Below are 19,250 nucleotides of genomic sequence, written 5' to 3'. Positions count from 1 at the left end.
ACACACTGGTTAAGGTGCGTATGATGAACACAAACCTCTGCTCGTGTCAGCGCTGCTCTGTTAGTAGTTTTCACACAGTCACAAAAGCAATCAGAAATACGGTATTCACTAGTAGACAATAAAGCAAACAAGGATACAAAACACAGGTTCTGCCTGTTCAGAATGCAGTGACAGAGCCTGGGCTGAAAGAAGAGACGAGGAAAGCTGGGGTATAAGAGGAGAAAAAAAAAAAAAATCAGCTCCCAACAGAAGGCAGACTGAGGTAACTGTCTTGATATCAAGAAACTCTCAGTCAAAGCGTAAAATACAAGTTTTTTTATTTTATTTTTTTTTTTTAAATCTGTAATAAAATCCTGACCAACAGCTTCCCATCAGCAATGACCTAGGGAACAAGCCAGCACAGAAACCTGCATTCAGCAGCTTGCTGTTCAAGTCCTCCTTGCTCACTACAGCACAGAGCTCTCCAAAAGCTGCTTGCAGTAGCAGTTGGGTCAGGTTTGCTGTCAGAAGGGACCGAGTACAAATGCACGCTCTTCACACGAGAGCTCTCCTGTAAAGCCCATGGACAGACAGAACAACTTGAATGCCTCAGGAATTTCCTGCTGGTATCGCCTGCTGAGACAAAACATCGTGGAATGCCTAATTTTTATTTCAATTAGTTATAAAACTAGCATTTACCCTGTCAACATTATAATTTTATAGAAATAGGGAGATTTTATTTGAGCCAGACAACTCTGTTCTCACATATTTTTCTTATAATAGACTCTATGCCTGCATCTACTTTCTTGCATTACAAGACTTTTTCCCTTAATATTTTATACAGCAAGAATTTTTGTATAATCCCTAAAGAGTTCATTAATTAAATGAAGGAGGGCATTAGTGGAGTCCAGGTACAAGCATACGAGTCAAAGAAGGGGGGAGCAGAGGGAGTCACTTAATTGTTTTTTAATTTAGTATTATACCAGCTAGGTTTAGGAAGAGGTAGCAAAGCTAGGCTTCATTTCTTGCATATTCCTCAAACATTTTCTGATTTAGAATGAGTATGGATTTTACAGCCTGCATTCACTTTTCAGGAAATTATGAGTCATCCTTCTATGTTAAAAAAAAAATAAAAGGAAAAAAAAGGAAAAAAAAAAGAAAAAGCACTTGGGAGTTCTACTCCTTGCATAATCATTACAGATATATAGGATAAACTTCATAAATTAATAAAAATATATAAATAAAATATATATGTATATAGAGATAGTCATCTTTGTCTTCTCTAGCCGTGATGGATGCTGGGTCAGAATAAAGGCTTGAACAAAAAAAGTACTGTTCAGCTTCATTTCCTGCATAATTTTTGAATACTCTGACATTTCGGGTTGTGGAATCGTATATTTATAACTGAGCCCAGGATTAATGTTTTGATTCAGAAGAGGAATTGCTCAACCCTGTAACTTCTCGTAGTTACTGCAAGTGCCCGCAGAAAGCTCAATTAAATGAGCAACACCCCCGGCCCTGAAACCAAGGAGGACAAAGCCGAGGGCGCCTCAAGTGCTTTCAGCAACCCCTGCCTGACCCGGGCCGCTGCCAGTCCTGACGGCTAGCGGCGGGCCAAGAGCTCCGGTACCCCTTCTGCCCTGTCGCCACAATACCGGTGCTCACCCTGCAGCTGGCAGGAGGAAAGCCTCAGCAGGTTTTCCATGGTCGTCTGTTGCTCAGAGGAGGGTGAAGTTTCTCTGTGGCAGTGCGGCCATGAGGGTCGAGAAGCCTCATAGTTGGTGATAACATCAGACTCTTAACAATGAGGCCACCAGGAACGTAAAGAGTTTAGGGGGAACAAAGACGGGTGATTCAGGAGACGCCTTGCTGTCTTGCTTGTTCTCCTGCCGTTAAGGCATGGAAGTTGCTGGGGGGTTGTGGTTGCCGGGCGAAGTTGTTGACCAATGAATGGTTAGTGGAAAAGGGCTGCCGTGGGGCGAATAGTATAAGGGAGCCTGTCCTCAATATAGGAGAATGCAACAGGGATAATGAAGTTGTGTCCTCAATGTAAGAGATGAAGTTAGGCCCTCAGTAAGAGAGAACTGAAGTTATGTCATCAATAAAGAAATAGCTGTTACTGATCCTAAAAGAATCCTGGTGTCCGTGTGGTCATTACGCCACGTTTCTCAAATATCCTCTTGGCACCAATGCCCACGATACATACAGAACAGGGCGGGAATATGGAATTGGCTGCAGCACAGCCGATTCAGCTGTAGGGTTGTTTAACTCCGTGCCCCTCCCAGACCAAGCCAGGCACACTGAAAGAATCGGGTGCTTCACCCACTTTTTCAGGAGGGGCTCACAAACACAAATGATGCCTTAGTGATTCTTCCCTGAATGCAGGGAAGTAGAATGGGTTGAGATTAACTTTCATCTTCCCTCCATGCCGCAGGTAGGAAACAGAAAGAGAATATTAAGCTTCTTTCATTCCGTAACAATCCCCTGATCTAAAGTATTTTACTCCTTACAACTAAAAATATGTGTAAAATAAAACGAGTGGAATTAGAACAAAATCAGCTCCACTTCAATATGCAGATATCCTCACAAGTTGAGAACTCTGACGTAGTACCATGAATACAAATATACTTCATTTGAACTTAAAGAGACTTTTTATCAATACAGAAGATACGAACAAATCCCCATATTGGGTGAAGGGAGGCTCGCAAGATACAAGGTCTTGAAAGTGCACTTTGGACTTATCTTTATTCTTAATGGAGGGCCCTTTCCTGCAGTTTTTAGGGAAATCTCCCAGCAGAACCACTCCAAAGGAGCTCTGCTACAAGGAGAACTTCACACACCTTCAAGGTGCAGTGTGCTTTTCAGATAAGTATTTTTATTGCCTTTTTTAAGCAACAGAAAATGTGCTTTCCAGAGGAAGAAAAAAAAATGGTTTACGTTATTCAGATCAAAAAATATCATCCTGAAATATCATCCTGTTCAATATAAAATCTCTAAATACACCTGCCTTGCCAGCATAGCCCATCTCAGAGAATGGATCAAATTTTTAGCATAAATAACTTTGCAGGGGTGATGTATTATCTCCTGCAACTGTTTACCAACAGGAAAACAATCTGGGGAAAAGGCATGAAAATACCAGAAACTCAAGTGCTGATTGCTCCAGCTAACAATCCCCACCAATTTTCTCAGTGGAGGGTGGTTAAATGGATCAAGCCCTTGTCCCAGCTCTTAGCAGGGCTGGCAGACCTACACATCTTCTTGCCTCCGATCCGGCATTGCCTATTGTGTGTCTTACATGCCATCTAGAAATTTATTAAGAAAAGGCAGATATGCTTACGCTGATGTTCCTGAGTACACCCGGTACCTACATTCTGCAGTTTGAGAGCTTACAAAACTTGTACTGGTTATATATAGGCAGAGGAAAATAGTATATTTTCATGAAATGCTGTGTTACTATTTAGCTGTTATATCATTTTACAATATAAAGTGATTGTGAGGATTTCTCTTGTAATGCATACCATGCTATAAATAAGGGAGCCTATTTCACTCATAGCTTTCTGAGGTAGTAATTTCTGTTAAAACAGCTTCTTATTAAAGTTGTATTAAATCACCTTTCCATCAAGAACGTTGGCATTGTTTTCATGCCAGATCTGAGTAACAAGTTGAAATGTCATAATTTACAGCCAATTGAGATTTCAGAAATATTTGCTTTCAGGGGGATCAAAATGCCTTGTTTCCAGAAGGATTTTTCAATTTTCACTGCTGAATAGTTAAAACAAAGTGCTGTATGCTAGGTTGGACACAAAAGGTTCCAATGATTTCCCACAGCATTCTGATAAAACTTGATTCATTTTTGTGAAGTGTTCCCATTTTGCAAATCAGTATTACCAGCCAGAAGAAAGCATCAACCAGCACCACTCCGTCACCTCTGGGTTTGATTTCATTTGTTCCATTGCTGCACATACTTTTTTTTCTCACTTTTTATCAACTGAACTTTGTTCATTGGATTTCAAAAGTGTTTTCCCAATAGTATCTTTAGAAAATACAAGAAAAAAGGTTCTCGGCTGGTGGAGGCTGGCAAAGCTCCAGCCAAGTCAATGGGCCTCGGCTGAGGCACTGGCCCTTTGTGAGTGTTCACAGAGGCTTTTTATATACTGCAGAGATGCTGGGTTATGTGGAGAAGTCACGAATCCACAGTGTGTCTCCAGTTTGAAAAGATTATAGGTATTTTAGCAGTTACCAGTCATTTAAAGCTAACGGTACAGTGACAGTTTTGGATAAAAAGACTCGGTAGGCTTCAGGTAACAGTGATTGCTTTGCTTGACTGTGCATTTTCTTCACCGCATTTTTAGCCCATAGTGCTCTGAGAGTTTTAGGGCAGTCAGGCAGGCAAGTCTGTACCAGGAAAACTGCTGCACCTTGCACTCATTTTTACCCTGGTTCTGAGCAGTTTGAAGGAAGAAATATGTACCACAAAGCTGAAGGAAAACTTTCAGTGTCAAACCCTGCAGGAGAGGACAGCCTACCTGCACGGAAACTTGCTGAGAGAGGCTGTCAAGTCATTAGGTCTGAACATCTGATGAACAGAGGAGGGATCCTGAGCACAGCCGGGGTGTCTGAAACCTCCTTCCTACCAAAGTACCTGAGAACAGCAGAAACCTCTACATGTTGGATCTTTCGGCATATAGAGCAAGGGCTTCAGTTGATAGTATTTCTGCATCTATTTGCACTACTTTTGTTGTGGAAAACAATGACGAGGACTTTCATCTTCGTGGCTTTTTACCCTAACTGTTATTCCTCATGTGCATGGAGTCTGTCATGAATGGTAATTGCTCACAGACGAAAACGTCTTTGCCTTCCACAGTGCCCCAGACACATCCTGCGGGCTATGGGAAAGTCAAAGCTCCTCAGAGACCCTTCTTCACCTTTCTGTCCTCTCTGAACAGATGAAAATCAGTATGCCTGCACTACCCACACACACTTAGGAAGATAGCGACTCAGCAACTAGAGTACAGACAATGAAAGAGAAAACAAAGCAAGAAAAATGACATTATAGAAAGAAACAGAGGATCTAATGTTATAGCTGGTCATGATCCACCCAAACAAATAACTGGAATTATTGTTCACCCTCCTGTGACGTGATACTGAGAGACACAGATGGGAGAAGATACAGGGAAAGCCAGGCAAGACAAGAGCACAAGCAATAACAAGCCAATTCTCATAAGGGACGTACTAACTGTAGGGCGATTCTGGCTGGCACACTGTGAATGGGCTGCACAGCATACGCAAGGTAACACGATTCTCCTGGAGAAGGCAGTCAGCAATTCCTCCTATGAATTTCATCTTAGTTTCATTTCTTGCTTTCATCTGAATCACAAAACTATCCTCTCCTTTTTCCTTTCCTTTTTTCCTTTTTACACTATAATGCTACTTGACAATCCAAGGTCAGTCTTAAAAGACAGTGGGTAATTCACCACTCGCTCTGGTATTTCAGTGCTCTTTCTGGAGGGATCCAAACTTGTATTAGTGAGGGTATAAAAACTTCCCTGCATCTGTGAAAGACTGCACTGTGTAGTAGTAGTTATGATTCAGAAGGTTTTAGTAACAAAATTTTTGGAAGCTTGTAAGCTGAAGCAGACTAAGCACATTTTTTAAATTGCTGCTTTATTTCAAAATACAGATAACTTGCCATGTCTACTTTTCTTCTAATTCTTACCAATTTCTCTATTCTCCATTTTTGTGATGACACTAAGGAGAGTCCATCCCACAGAGCTTCTCATGTGTAAGATCTGGTTTAGCAAAGTGACAAGTTTTTAATTCCAAGACAGTTGGAAAGCATTTCAGGGCATGTTGTTGCATTTTGAAGATTAGAGGAAATAACATCTACCAGATAGTATCTACATCATGTTAAAGCATAACCTATTTTATAATTTCATTTCACTGAAATTCACAGAGAAGCTTGTGAAGTAAGGTGCTATCTGGTGAGAGAAAAAAACAGAAAAAAACTGGCACTGCACAAGAAATCGACACTCAGTTCAGTAGCTTGGGAATCAGATAAAGACAGGAACAATGGAAGAAGGTAGGAAAAAATATCACAAACAAGAAAAAAGCATTGCATTGAAATCCAGATCCTGGTCATGCCTCAGTGTCCAGATGGCCAGGAGTGTTAAAAGAATATTAAAGTCAAAAGTACGGGCCATCCCCCTCCCCCCCAAAACAAAACAAAACAAAACAAACAAACAAAAAACAAAAACATTGTTTGAGCAAGTCTGCAGGAAGTGAAGCTTTACCTTTGCCAGAAGCAGGTACAAATGCAGCTACGTAACTGGCATCAATGTGAAAACAAGAGGTACTAGAAAAAATATTCTCACAAAAGACGAGCATAACTTTTTTTTGAGCAAAGATCTCCTGGGCTGTAAGTCCCACTCCTAAATGCCGTAAACATAGGAAGCTACTCACTGGGAGAGCAACTGAGCTCCAGTTCTTAGTATACATCAGCAGCCCCTTGAAATCAATGGAGAAAGCCCTTCAGTGGCAGCAGCACTCTGACCAGACACCATTTACTGCAAGGCACTAAGTGCTGGAGGCTGCTCCTCTATTCAGTTCAGAGTGTATGGAGAGACAGAGTTTAAGATAGGACTCTGCAATAAGCAATTTAAGGAAAAGATTTACAAAAAATGCCATTCTGCAGTACTGTAAACACAGACAATTCACCGTAAAGCTTTGTAAACAGCTGCTCTGCCCAGGGATGACAAATGCTGCCTCCTCCACTGGGAGATGGAGAGAAATCAAAAGTGTCAGCTGTTTTTACTGTGTAATGCTGCCTTCAATCCTTGAAAAATATCAGATATTAACAGAAACATGTGGGGAGAATGTGAGCAGGCATTCAGAAATGGAATTACCCAGAGAAAGTGTTGGAGTTATTTCAAAGTATCCTGAGAGGTATTCTACCATCACATGGCATGGAAAGGAGAGTGAAAAAATAAAGCTAATAAAAGTTGCTCCAGATTCCTCCAACCCCATAAAATAAAACATAACATGTAGCAAAGGAAATGGCAGAGTAACAACATCTGGACGTTGTCAGACCTTGCACCTGAACGTTAAGGTGCTCTAAAACCAACAGATACAATAGATGCATTTAAAAATGGAGGAAAAGGGATAAAAAAGAAAAAAAAAAAACAACACAAGTGCATTTTAAAAAATGGTACAGGAGCCTGGAGGATAAGCCTCTTGTGTAAATACCGCTTAGTACTTCACAACATTTTACCATTTTGACTTCTCTTCCCCAGTGTTAAAAAACAACTCGTACTTTTCGAGTGCAATACCCACTGGTACAACAGGTGCTGCCAAGCCTGACCATAGCTGTACCCCGTCCCCTGCCTCTGGAGAGGTGAGCATCTCCTCCCTGCTGCACTCAGCTCCCCCACAAGTGACAAAGCCATATGTGTACAGCATCAAACCCCGTACTTAGGAATCGCTGGCTGTCACGAACCCAAACTGCTATTTTTACAAGGGGTTTATTTCAACAATCTGTTGAGGCCTTTTACACATCTGGATGTTATTTGAATAATCATTTGATGTATCGCTAAAACTTTCCAAACTGCACATTCACAGGCATGATTTACTTTTAGATAATTATTCACACGAATCAGGATCTGAGCCTATCCAGGCAGATATGTCAAACTCCTCCCGGGGGGCAGATGCCAGTGGGGATGCACCAGGGGCAGCCTTGTCGTCCTGTTCTGCTCTGTCACTGGCTGGGGGAGACATTGCCAGGCATACATTTACAACGTGTTGTTGTAATTCCAGAACTCAGGGAATTGAATACAATATTTTCAGACTCTCAGTCTGGCAAGCTACAGCCAAAACAACACATTGGGTTTTCTGCAGCTTTCAGGAAGCTTTGGCAGCATTTTGTCACCACCCTTTATTCAGAAATGTTGCTGGGACAGTGAGATGGCTTATCTTTGTCTTTTATTCTCTGCAACAAATACGGCAGCTTTTTTTTTTTTTTTTTTAAATTTGAGAACACAGAAGTTAGGTTGGAACTAGCAGACTTACTGACAACAAACAAAAAACTGCAAGTGTAATTTCATACTTGCAATTGAAATAAGCCAGATACACATTCAGTGCCTGTTGGATTAAGAAAATTCAGTACGTTGAATCTTTCCAAATTTGCCTGCAGATTTGCCATTTCCAGAAGGAACTAAAGCTTCAGAGAGAAGGAAGTGTTCCTTTAGGTGTCAGCTGTACTCCTGCAGGCAAATAAATTTTGAGATAATTCCAAGTAAATTCTGAGATAAATTCTAGCTTCTACTCCTATTCCTGCCTGTACCAGGTAGGAAAAGTCACAGTCCTCACTCACGTTTGATGGACCCGCATAATGCATTTTGTGGTGTACAAAGCTGCAAACCCTTTAGACCAATTGTGTCTTTGCTGTACAAAAAAAAACAACAACAACAAAAAAAAACACAAAACATCTGAAGCAATGTAGCAACTTCTTTCAGTTAGCAATTAGGGTAAAATATTATTTTCTCATGATGGAGCACAGGAATTTTTTCAAAGTGACACAGGGTGATTTTACCAAAAGAAAAGATTTTGTTGCATGCTTTGAAAAGCACCGTTTCCTTTACAGCCTGAAATACTGCTGACTTCTTGTGAGAGTGTTGGTGAATCCTGGACTCAAGATCTCTGAAATTAGCCATTATCTTTCTTCAGGGTTTGATTTCAGCTGAAACTCAACCATGAAAATGGCAAATAACAACAACCACCTTCTGAGATTTGTTAATACTTGACTTCATGGGTAAATGTTAAGGCCTAAATATGACGTTCATGCCTGGGGAGCCAATGGTCAAGAGCAGCATGCTTCAAAATGACCAAATATTAAAGAATGGTTCACCTGCCTTATATTTAAGTCAGCATCATTGCATAGGTGTGTTTTACAGATTGAGATTTTACTGCTTCTCTGAATGCAAGCACTGTATCAGATCCACTTCTACCTGAAACCGCACCAATCCCAGAGAGGCAGCGCTGCCCATGCTCAGAGGTAAGGCAAGTAAGAGCTACCAGCAACACCACACATATGCTCCCAACTCTGCACATTCGCTTCTGTGAATGTTCCAAATGTGGTTTGAACCAACTCGCTGTTTTACCAGCTGTTGTGGTTTAACCCGGCCGGCAGCTAAACACCACACAGCCATTCACTCACCCTCCCCCCTCCCTCTCTGGGATGGGGGAGAGAAACGGGAAAGTGAAGCCGGGGAGTTGAGATAAAGACAGTTTATTAAGACAGGAAAATAATAATAACAATAATAATAATAATGATGGTGTAATGGTATTACTAATAATAATGTGTACGAAACAAGTGATGCACAATGCAATTGCTCACCACCCGCTGACCGATGCCCAGCCTATTCCCGAGCAGCCGGCCCCCCCACCCCGGCCAGCCACCCCTATATATTGTTTAGCATGACGTCAGATGGTATGGAATACCCCTTTGGCCAGTTTGGGTCAGCTGTCCTGTGTCTGTCCCCTCCCAGCTCCTGCTGCACCCCCAGCCTGCTCGCTGGCAGGACAGAGCGAGAAGCCGAAAAGTCCTTGGCCTGGTGTAAACACTGCTCTGCAACAATTAAAACATCAGCATGTTATCAGCGCTCTTCTCATCCTAATCCAAAACATAGCACCCTACCAGCTACTAGGAGGAAAATTAACTCTGTCCTAACTGAAACCAGGACACTAGCCACGTTTCACAGCATAAATAAACATGGTCCCAAATGTTACCTAGTGAGTGCCTGCTCATTGCATCCATCCAGGAACACTCACTGCCCGGGGCGAGGACACAGACCAGCAAAGAGGAGCTGTGATGAAAGGAGCTCTTTCTGTAGGGCAAAGCGACAAGCACAGGGAGAGCTCTAGGAAAGGGGCAGGAAGGGAGCTGTTGTGAAGATGATCAGCATGCTGTTCTGCTTTGCACGTGTCAATATAAGCAATTTTGAAAATAATTATTGGTAAGTAATCTGCTTTACTAGTGAGGAGAGAAGCCTGGGACTAGAAACCCCTGGTAGGCTTCCCACCTCCTCAGCTATGGCATGCAGCTCAGGAAACCTCATAACTATTTAATGACATGAAACAATCATGGTGTTTCACAGCAGATACTGCTGGCTCAACTTCTACATGCAGACAGCTATTTTTGTTGCTTAGAATACTGTAAATATTAACAAGCCAACCATTTAAATTAACAGACTACCTGATTTTCTATTGCTGTTTATTTTACTGTCTCTAAACATGAAAATGGTATTTGAAGGATCAGCACTTTATTATAAACTAATACCCTTCCCAGTAACTGAGGTTTTCCTGCTATTCCCAGCCTGGATCACACGCACAACCTGAAAGGCTGAGTTAATTTCTCAGTGGAACAGCAACGGAAGAGAAGGATAGAAGAGAGAGAAAGAAAAAGAAAATCCAAGATAAGACTGAATAAACCCCAATTTTCTTCTGATTTGGTAAACCCAGACTGATTGACATGGTATGAATTTTAACCAGATCTTGGTAAAGAAAAGACATCTCATAATGAAAATTATTTTACCAAGCAATGAATGAAAGAAAAAGTCCAAGTATTTGCAAAGTCACTTGCAAGTGACAAAGCTAGCAGCTCACTGCATTGTGCTGGGGGATGTTCCTACAAGTTTGGTTTTGTTCAGTCGCTGTGGCAGGCTACAGAAAAGTGGGAAGAGGAGAGGAGAGGAGGATTCGGCACTCCAAGAGTCGTGCACAGCCTGGGAGCCCTAACTCACTGCTGCCCAAACTGCCAGCAGCTCCCATTCCGGACAATTACAGTTAATGGGACTTTTGCCCTCAACTTAATAGGGCCAGACATAAGCACTTAAAGGCAGACTTTCTCATGCAGTGTTATCTAAAAGGTTCTCCTTCAGAAATGACCTGGAAAAAATTAGTGACCTCCTTACAGCTCCTGGTGACATAATGAAAGGCTTTCAAAGAACTTGCCTCATCCAGCAGAGTCTTTATGAGCAACTAAATTAACAATGCTTGATTGCTTTGCTGAATAGAGGCCCACCATACGAAAGAAGAGCATTAGGATTTTTGAGTTTTTCTACTGTTGACCATTCCTTAGAATTTAGTTTCCTGTCAGTCATAGGCTTAAAATTATCACAGTTAATAATATGGTTTCTTGGTTTTGTTCAGAAGTTTTTACCTTTTTAGATTTCTGTAACAGTAAGCACCTACTGATACTTTAGCACCAACACAGAAACGATCTAATAATGCTTGAGTATGCTTTTTTTTTTTTAATGTTTTTTAAATGTTTTTGCTACTGATTCTTCCTACCTCCTTTCTGAAACACAAGGGCACTTTTGCTATGTCCCAACAAAAATTCGCCATCCCTTTCACCATCCCCTTTTTTTTTTTTTAAATGCAGCTGAAATAAAGTAGTAGCAAGGCAGTAAGTGCTACACCATAACAAATATGCTATAACACAAATCAATAACTTAGAGTTCCCATTCACAAAATACCTTCTGCAAAATGTTCCTGTTCTCATGTTTCTCTTTTGCCTAATTCCCTTGAGGTTATCTTTATGCAAACTACTGTAAGTTACTTTCCTACTTCCTTAGGATAGAAACAAAATCTAATTTCAGAGGTAAAATATCAACCTTACATTGCTATCTAAAAGGAAACAGATAATAAATTTGAGGGCAGTATTAAAAGATCACGCTGTCAGCTTGATTTTCTGCAATTTAAGTTAAAAGATACATGCACTTGCAAACTCTTATCTGAACCACAGCAAAACCAGTCTGCCAACAGGGTAAACTGCACAGCGCCGCGAACCAAGGCTCTCAGCTGTCAAGTTGCTGTGCACGGCCATGCAGTGCCTGCAGCTCCTGTGCAGCATGCAGTCTGCGGGGTGCTGGTGAGCAGCATGCTACAGCAAGCCTCAGAAAATATAAAAGCTCTTTTCTCTGACATAGCTTAGAGTAGACCCATGGCAGCTCTGTGTTATGGTCTGGAGTACCTTGAGATAATTCCTTCCCTGTCCATGATAGATGCTTTTCTCCCCCCCTGCTCTCCCAAAAGGAAAGGAACTGGCTCGGTAAACTCCCTTTGCTCCTGGCTTGGAGCTGCCATCCTGCTTTATGGTTTGTGGTCACACAGAACGGACACCTCCACTGCACGTGGTAATCATTCACTACCACTGTGTTCATACAAGGTAGTACATATCCAGCAAAAGAGCTATCTATCCATGTAGAGCAGATACAATAGGGTGGCTGGTGCATGCTCCATGGGCAGTAAGCGCAGCCCTCTATGCCTGATCAGTCCTGAGCAGCCTGCGCCTGCCGTGCAACATCCCTACGTCGACGGCAGGACAGGTGTCCTGTCCGGCACAGCTGATGACATTCGTCAGCTTGAACATCTATTAGTTTTGTTGAACATCACAACGGATTTCTGTTAAAACGCATATGAGTTTGCTATTGTCAGCCCTTTGTTTCCTCTTGGGCTAAATTTCACTCGTCCCCATATGCATCTATAAGCTTGCAATTAATGCACAAGCCACTCTGCTGCAGCAGTCCTACTGACAGGGTGGAATCAGATCACACACGTTAAACATGTTGTTGGATAGCTAAACTACTGTGACTTCAATAGACTTTTTCCTGTAATAACAACTTCAATCAGCAATCAAGGTTTCTTTCTCAATTTTTGTTGCTTGCATTATATTGCAGTTTAATTCATTGTATACTAATTCCAGTTGTGCATTAATTGTATGTTTCTGCACAGTAATTAACTAATCACTACATTACTCCCTCTCTATTATGAATAACCTCATTAATTCAAGACTGAAAGCTTGGTGCCTGCTGCCATTTCTCTCTTTTTTTTTTTTGTGTCTTTCTACTGCTTCTTGACTTATAATCAAATATGAAACTCATGTATTTTTAAATACTTTTTCTTCTGTTTCTCCCACTGAAAAATTCATTGTGCTATAAAGCCTTTTAAAATAATGTTTATTTATTACACATTTCTTTGCTAGGTAATCAAAAGTTGTTACAATAAAGTGTGCGACTTGTTTTCTTTATGGCTGTGCTTCTGTTATGTCAATGTCCACATTTTAATACTGAGTTTATTAGAAATTAGAATTTAGATGTAAAATTTAGCTCCAAGATTAAAGCTGCCATCAGACATCCTTGCATAAGGGCAAATTTCTTTATGATTGTTATTTATTAAATGATTGGACATTTTTAGGTTATACCTGTGGATAAAAACTTGGGGACACATTCAACAACGTCAATGGAGCTGTGCATTTGTGCCTTCAAGGTCAGAGCTTGGCTGATGGAAGCAAGCGCTGGAAGATGCCCACAGCATAGATACGCAATTTAGATTAACAAGACACTCGAATTGTTAAGACTTTAGTCATGCACAGCACTGAAACAACTGCTTTGCTGTTGCAGTCTGGTGACTCTTAATTTCAGAACTAAGCAGTGCCTCAGTATTTGTTGAATCAAAGTCCTACTCCTCTAAGAAATTTTCTTTAAAGCAATTTCTATTTCACCCAGACAATTCCAAGAGCACCCGCTTGCCCTTTTTATGCTGAAAGGTATAGGGCTTTGATTTTTTTTTTTTTTTCCAAATAAAAGCAATTAATTGAGATTCTAAAATGAGTGAACACCTCCCTTTCAGGAGTAGGTTGGAAATCTAATGAGTCTGTGAATGCACATCTATGTACATACACCCCTAATCTAAACCCACTGCAAAGCAAATGGGTGTAACTGTACTTATCAATTTTTAACAAGGAATTCAAGTATGTTTTCAAACAGAGGTGAATATGCCTAGGAGTCAAGAGGCTAGTTTCTTTGCTGTTACAGGTGGCTACAGCTCAACCCAGTTCAAAGGAAGAATGTGCAGTTGCTACAGCTAAGAGACCACTGCAATTCTTTTTATTTTTTAAAAGGGAAATGGCATTGATCTTCAACAAAGGCTCTGAAAGCCACCCTTGAGTCCAGGAAATGTATTATGGAATGTATTTATCCTTTAAGACAGACAAATTTAGTGTCTCCAAAGTATTTTCCCTTAAAATAATAAAAAAAAAATACTGAATGACTAAACTAAAAACTAATAACTAAAAAACTAAAAGCATAGGTGGAAATGTTGGAGTGGTTTGATTACTGCCTCTTACAAAAATAAAAAAATAAAACGTACCTCTGCAGAAAGGGTTGTTGCTAATGAACAGCATGGCTCCAGGGCTGCTAAACACGCGCAACAACTTCTGCTTCACCATGCCACTGCACATCAACATTTATCCAAATACATATTTGTACAATAGACCATAATGGTCCGTTTGCTTTGTAACAGTCTATTTGGCTACCCCTAAATGAGTGGTTTGGGTGCACAGTGAAACGAGATATTACTGCTATTGCTATTCCGGCATCTGTTCCTGTCATATCTGCTACCATTTCTCACATTTCTGCCTCAGATACTGCTGCCCCTGCTATTGTAGCCATCAAGCTCTTCTGCGTGTGCCTTCAAATCTGCCTTTTTATGCATGCCTGATGTTTTCTGCTAGTTTCTTTGGGTATTTCCATTTTGCCCTCTTTGTTACTGTTTTTGCCATTTATCTGAACTCATTTGTTTTCCTTCTACTGAGCCCAGCTCAAAGCCTTTACCCGTGCCACATAAAGACTGCATTATTTGTGTTAATAACAGGTATAATTTCATTCAAATGAATTAAGAACCTACCTGCAACATTACCGCTTCTTAAAGTTCAACTGAACCTACACTGGCAGTTCAGAAAGATAATTTTTTTCTTAGAAGTAGCACTTCTCATGGCACAACCAGATACTCTTTAAGCAGGAAGCAGAGAACAGGGGGGACTAGCAGTTATCTGCATAGCTACAGGCATGTCTAACGAAAGGGATGACAATAGTACCTCTGAAGAAACTTTGCACGCCACCTGCAGTAAGTGCACAGAATCCACAGGGGCCCCTTGTTAGCCCTCCCTGGTCAGCACCGTCCCTGGGTGCCCGTGGCGGTGCTCATGCTGAAGGCAGCAGCAGTTTCTTCTTGGCGGCACTAGATGAAAGGTCACAGAGAGTGAACTATAAATATCTGTCATCCTCTCCCTCCCTTTTTCATGGGGAGAATTAAATTGTTAACAAGGATGACAAGTAACTGATTGCACCGGACAGCTGATTAACATCATGCCAGGATAAATAAGGCAGTTTGGAACTATCATAGCAGGTTCCCTTCAGGTTGTGTTGACATCTCTCCATTACTTATAACTAGTTCTTCTGGGAGAAGCAGGGGAAAGGGAAGGTCTTTAACCATGACCACAGAAACCCCACGAAGGAGTATGTAGAGCAGAAAAGATGGCAATACCATCAGTTTGCAGCGCGCCTCCCATCACCCTGATTTCCTCACTGAAATGCCATTTTAAAAAGGGAAGATTGAAGAAAAAAATCATTTGAAGCAGAGCTGGTCTTCTGCATCGTCATGACCCAGTCTAATTTGTGCCTTACAGACAAAATAAGAATCCAAACTGCCAGAGTTCACCAGAAAGCAGACTTGCAAGCATTTCCAAGACTTACATCCCAGTTCCATGGATTTCAATGTACCCCCATGGATAAGCTTTCAAAATCATCAGTCCCCCTGAACCCAGTCTGCCAAAACCAATCTGTAGCAAATTAGCATCAACAGCAATAGTAATGGCCATGTGTTTAATTGCCAGGAATTGCAGTAGCACAATTCAGGTGAAGCGCTTGGTGCCAGCACCAACCCCTAGGTTTTGGAAAGTAGGGCACACTCTCTGCTCTTTGTCTGGGTCATCTACATAACTGCTTCATTTTTAAAACATTGTTTTTACAGTCAGTTTTGTGATAGGAAGAAAAACAACATATTGCCAGGCTCGGTGCATGACATTCTATAAAGCTTGCTGCCCTGTAAGGCTAAGAAAAAACTTTTATATTCATTAAAGTGCTTCAGATAAAACTGACAGCATATCTTCTATACTGTAACTGCAGATTAGCCAAACCTTCTTATATGAAAGAACAGTGGGAGAACTCCTGCAGGATTTGTAGGAACTTCCACCTCTGGGTTAGCTTGAATGCAAGTTATTTAAAGCAATTTATTGTGATTACTGTGGATGGAATAAGAGGACAACCCATCACAATCTCTGGGCAAAACTGGGTTATCGTGGTTTCAAGAAGTAACAATATCATTAAAATTAACTTGTTACACATGATTAAGATAGAGCTCCTGCATCAGATACCCCAGAGCAAAGTTAAGGGCAAAATTTGATGGAGTAACAGATTGGTATTAGAAAAACTCAAGGTCTGAATTTAGTTTTGGAAAAAAAATTACTATGCCTATTTTTAGCCTATCATAAACGTAACAACTGCAGGTTTTAAATAAACATCTTTGAACCTTTTTGATTTCTTTAATTCAAATCTTTTCTAATGTATATGCAAGTCCCAAATGCACTGTAGAAGCCTCCTGTTTTCAGATTGGATCCATATCTAACCTAAATAAACCACCATTTACATCAATCTTACTAAATGGCTTGCCTGTTTGCCTGCAAGTAGTTTTTCAAATTAAATTAGAACAAAGTAATTGTTTCTATTGACACTGTGTGTCTTTGCACTGGGCAGGGGAGCAAACATTATTTGTTTATTGAAAAATATTGATGGCATTTTGCTCAGTGTAGCAACACATTTAATTTTATGTATTAAAACTGAATTTGAAATGCTGCACCTGTATTTTCTGCTCCAAATATTTTCTAAAGCAAACCCTGACAGAACAAGATGCAGGCAGTAGAAAAATGGGCAAGTAACACCAGCAACCTGGATCCACGCTTGTTCTTGTGAGTCCCTGCTTAGCATCTCACAATATGGGGCGAGTCCAACAGGAATGAGCTGGCAGCACTAGAGTGACAAGTGGAATTCACCTTCATTCCTGTGCACAACCATAGGCAGTACTGGTGACAAAGGGCCATCAGACAGCTGATATTTACCAGCAGGACACAGCTGGTGAAACATAGCCACGCCACAGCAGGCCTGCGAGCCCTGCTCCTGGCTGCACTATTTCCCCTTCTCTCCTCTTCCTGCTTTCATTGGGATTGATTTTTGTTTGAAGAAAAGTCTCTCTCAGCAAACTTTGGCTGTCTACCAAGCTGTGTTTCTGTGAAAGCAATGCTATTCTTCTCCACTCAGACCATGGCAGGCTAGAAACAGGCTGGGAGCGAGTCACGGACAACTGGATTTGAATCCTTCAGCACACAGACTTTTATTTACCCATTTCTCCAAAATTACTCCAAATAGCTAACCAACAAACTTCGCTGTGGACTGCCTTTCCCTTTTTGTGACCTATGCATTGCTATATATTTGCTACTAGGACTTCAGTACAGCCTTTTCTCTCTTTTCACTACTGTAGAAAACCAGCATGATTCCCTATTTTTCATTTTGATGAACCAACACAACCAAGTTCACAGCATGTGTGTAATCCCCTTCTCTGCCAGTTGTCTACTCAACCTATGAAGTGTAATACGGTATCACATATATTTCATCATAACCAAAGGCTAATGAGAAGTTCAGTCCAGTGAATGGTGTAAAAAGGAGTATCACTTTAGCACAGTACCATATGGCTTCAATTTAGCATAAACAAATACTTGCTAAGAAATCTCAAGTGAAAGAAACAGATTTGAATGTCACGATTGCTTTCTGGGGAGGACATTCAGACACAGTAAAAAGTTCATTCCTCTGCAACTTCTGTGAATGTAGGGTTAAGATTTGCACCGGACCTGTCGCTAGGATTGTTTGCTGAACCACGGCAGTAAGGTACAATGCACTTGGAAAAAAATTTTAGTCCTACTGGTGTCCCCGCATTCCTTTTTCCTTTTCCTCCTCCTGTATTAAAGATGTATTTTTCTATTTTGCTAGAGGACATACATGTTAAGTCTGCTCACTTCTCTATTAATAGACTTTGCAGGACAATTCAAATTTCAAAGCAACTTTGGCAAATCACAGCAAAATGCAGTGAACCAGGGAGGGGGGTTGTGTATAACTCATTTCTGGACAGTAGATTATCCATCAAAACAAGGAGTTGCTTTGAGTTAGAAAGGATCAATAGGAAGCAGTGTAGGTGGTACAAGGACCAAGCTAAACCAGATTCTGCTGGAGCTTGCCTTGCCCGAACTGCTTCTTCCAGCAACCACGTGTTCATGCCAGCCTAACTCAGGCAGCCCAGCACAACTCAGAACCACCGAACAATGCTCTCTGCAGCACAGATGTGCTGTCTTAACCAATGACGAGCTGCATAAAGTCAGCTGCAGCCTGCAGTTTCACCTTGTCAGCTGTACCAGCACTGGACACGGACTAACTTGCTACTGCTGAGCCTAGTTAGGTAGCTTACCATGGCCACCTTATTATGAATTCTAGACTGATTTCCTTCCTAAGCTGGATCATTTCACAGCCTTGTTTTTGAAAGCACCTAAAATATTTAAACCAGCAAAAATCTAGGACAGGATTTTGCTAGTGGATGGGAGTATGATAAAGAAGCAAATTCAAACTGCAGCTTGCTGAAAGGACACAACCTTTGGGTTTTTCTGATTATTCAATTTTGGTAAACTCTGATGCTAAATCAATATGAAATCATTATAAAGTGCTATAAACCTGCAATGTGATTTCAAAGAATAGAGTACCATCACAATATTATTAGGTGTTAACACTGGAGATTCTTCTTTAACCTCAATTTTGAGGTCAGTCTATAGAGCTCTAAGTCCAGATAGAAAGAACAGACAGACTTCTTGTTATCATCTAAATCACACCACCTACCATTTGTGTGCACTCTGTTAAAGTGGCTGCAGTACCTGGGCTGCAGTTTACTGGTGTTATTCAGAATGCAAAGTGGCTTTCACCCTGTTCTTTCTTGCTTACAAAGGTCAGTTTTGTAAAACTTGTCATCTTGATTGATATTATGTCAATTTTTTATAAATGGTTTTGTTGATAAATGTGGCCATTTGCAGTTGGAGTGGATGTTTTTCTCCAGATTATTGAGAACAATGAACACTGCAACACTGCAACAAGTGCTTAAGAGTGGTCAAGACCATCAACATTTGCCTTGAAGAAGGGGATCTAAAACTTCCTCCCTGAAAGGAAGCACAGCCTGACTAGCCCTACGGACTCTTTTCTTGAGGCTAGAGACAGTTATGACTTTGAGGTCACCTTTTAGGTGACCTCACAGTTTAGGCGACCCACAGTTAGGTGGGTTGAGAACTG

The 19,250-nt window shown here is 41.0% G+C and overlaps 1 protein-coding gene across 30 annotated transcripts in view; it reads right to left on the bottom strand.

Annotated features, from left to right (window-relative positions):
• LOC106039565 (uncharacterized) overlaps window positions 1–19,250 on the bottom strand; it is a 506,901-nt gene that overhangs the window by 55,157 nt on the left and 432,494 nt on the right. The window lies entirely within an intron of this gene.

Source organism: Anser cygnoides, chromosome 12 (genome assembly GCF_040182565.1).
Source record: "Anser cygnoides isolate HZ-2024a breed goose chromosome 12, Taihu_goose_T2T_genome, whole genome shotgun sequence".
Taxonomy (NCBI): Eukaryota; Metazoa; Chordata; class Aves; order Anseriformes; family Anatidae; genus Anser; species Anser cygnoides.
The sequence above is the reverse complement of the archived record's forward strand: the minus strand, read 5'-3'. Positions and strand labels throughout refer to the sequence as shown.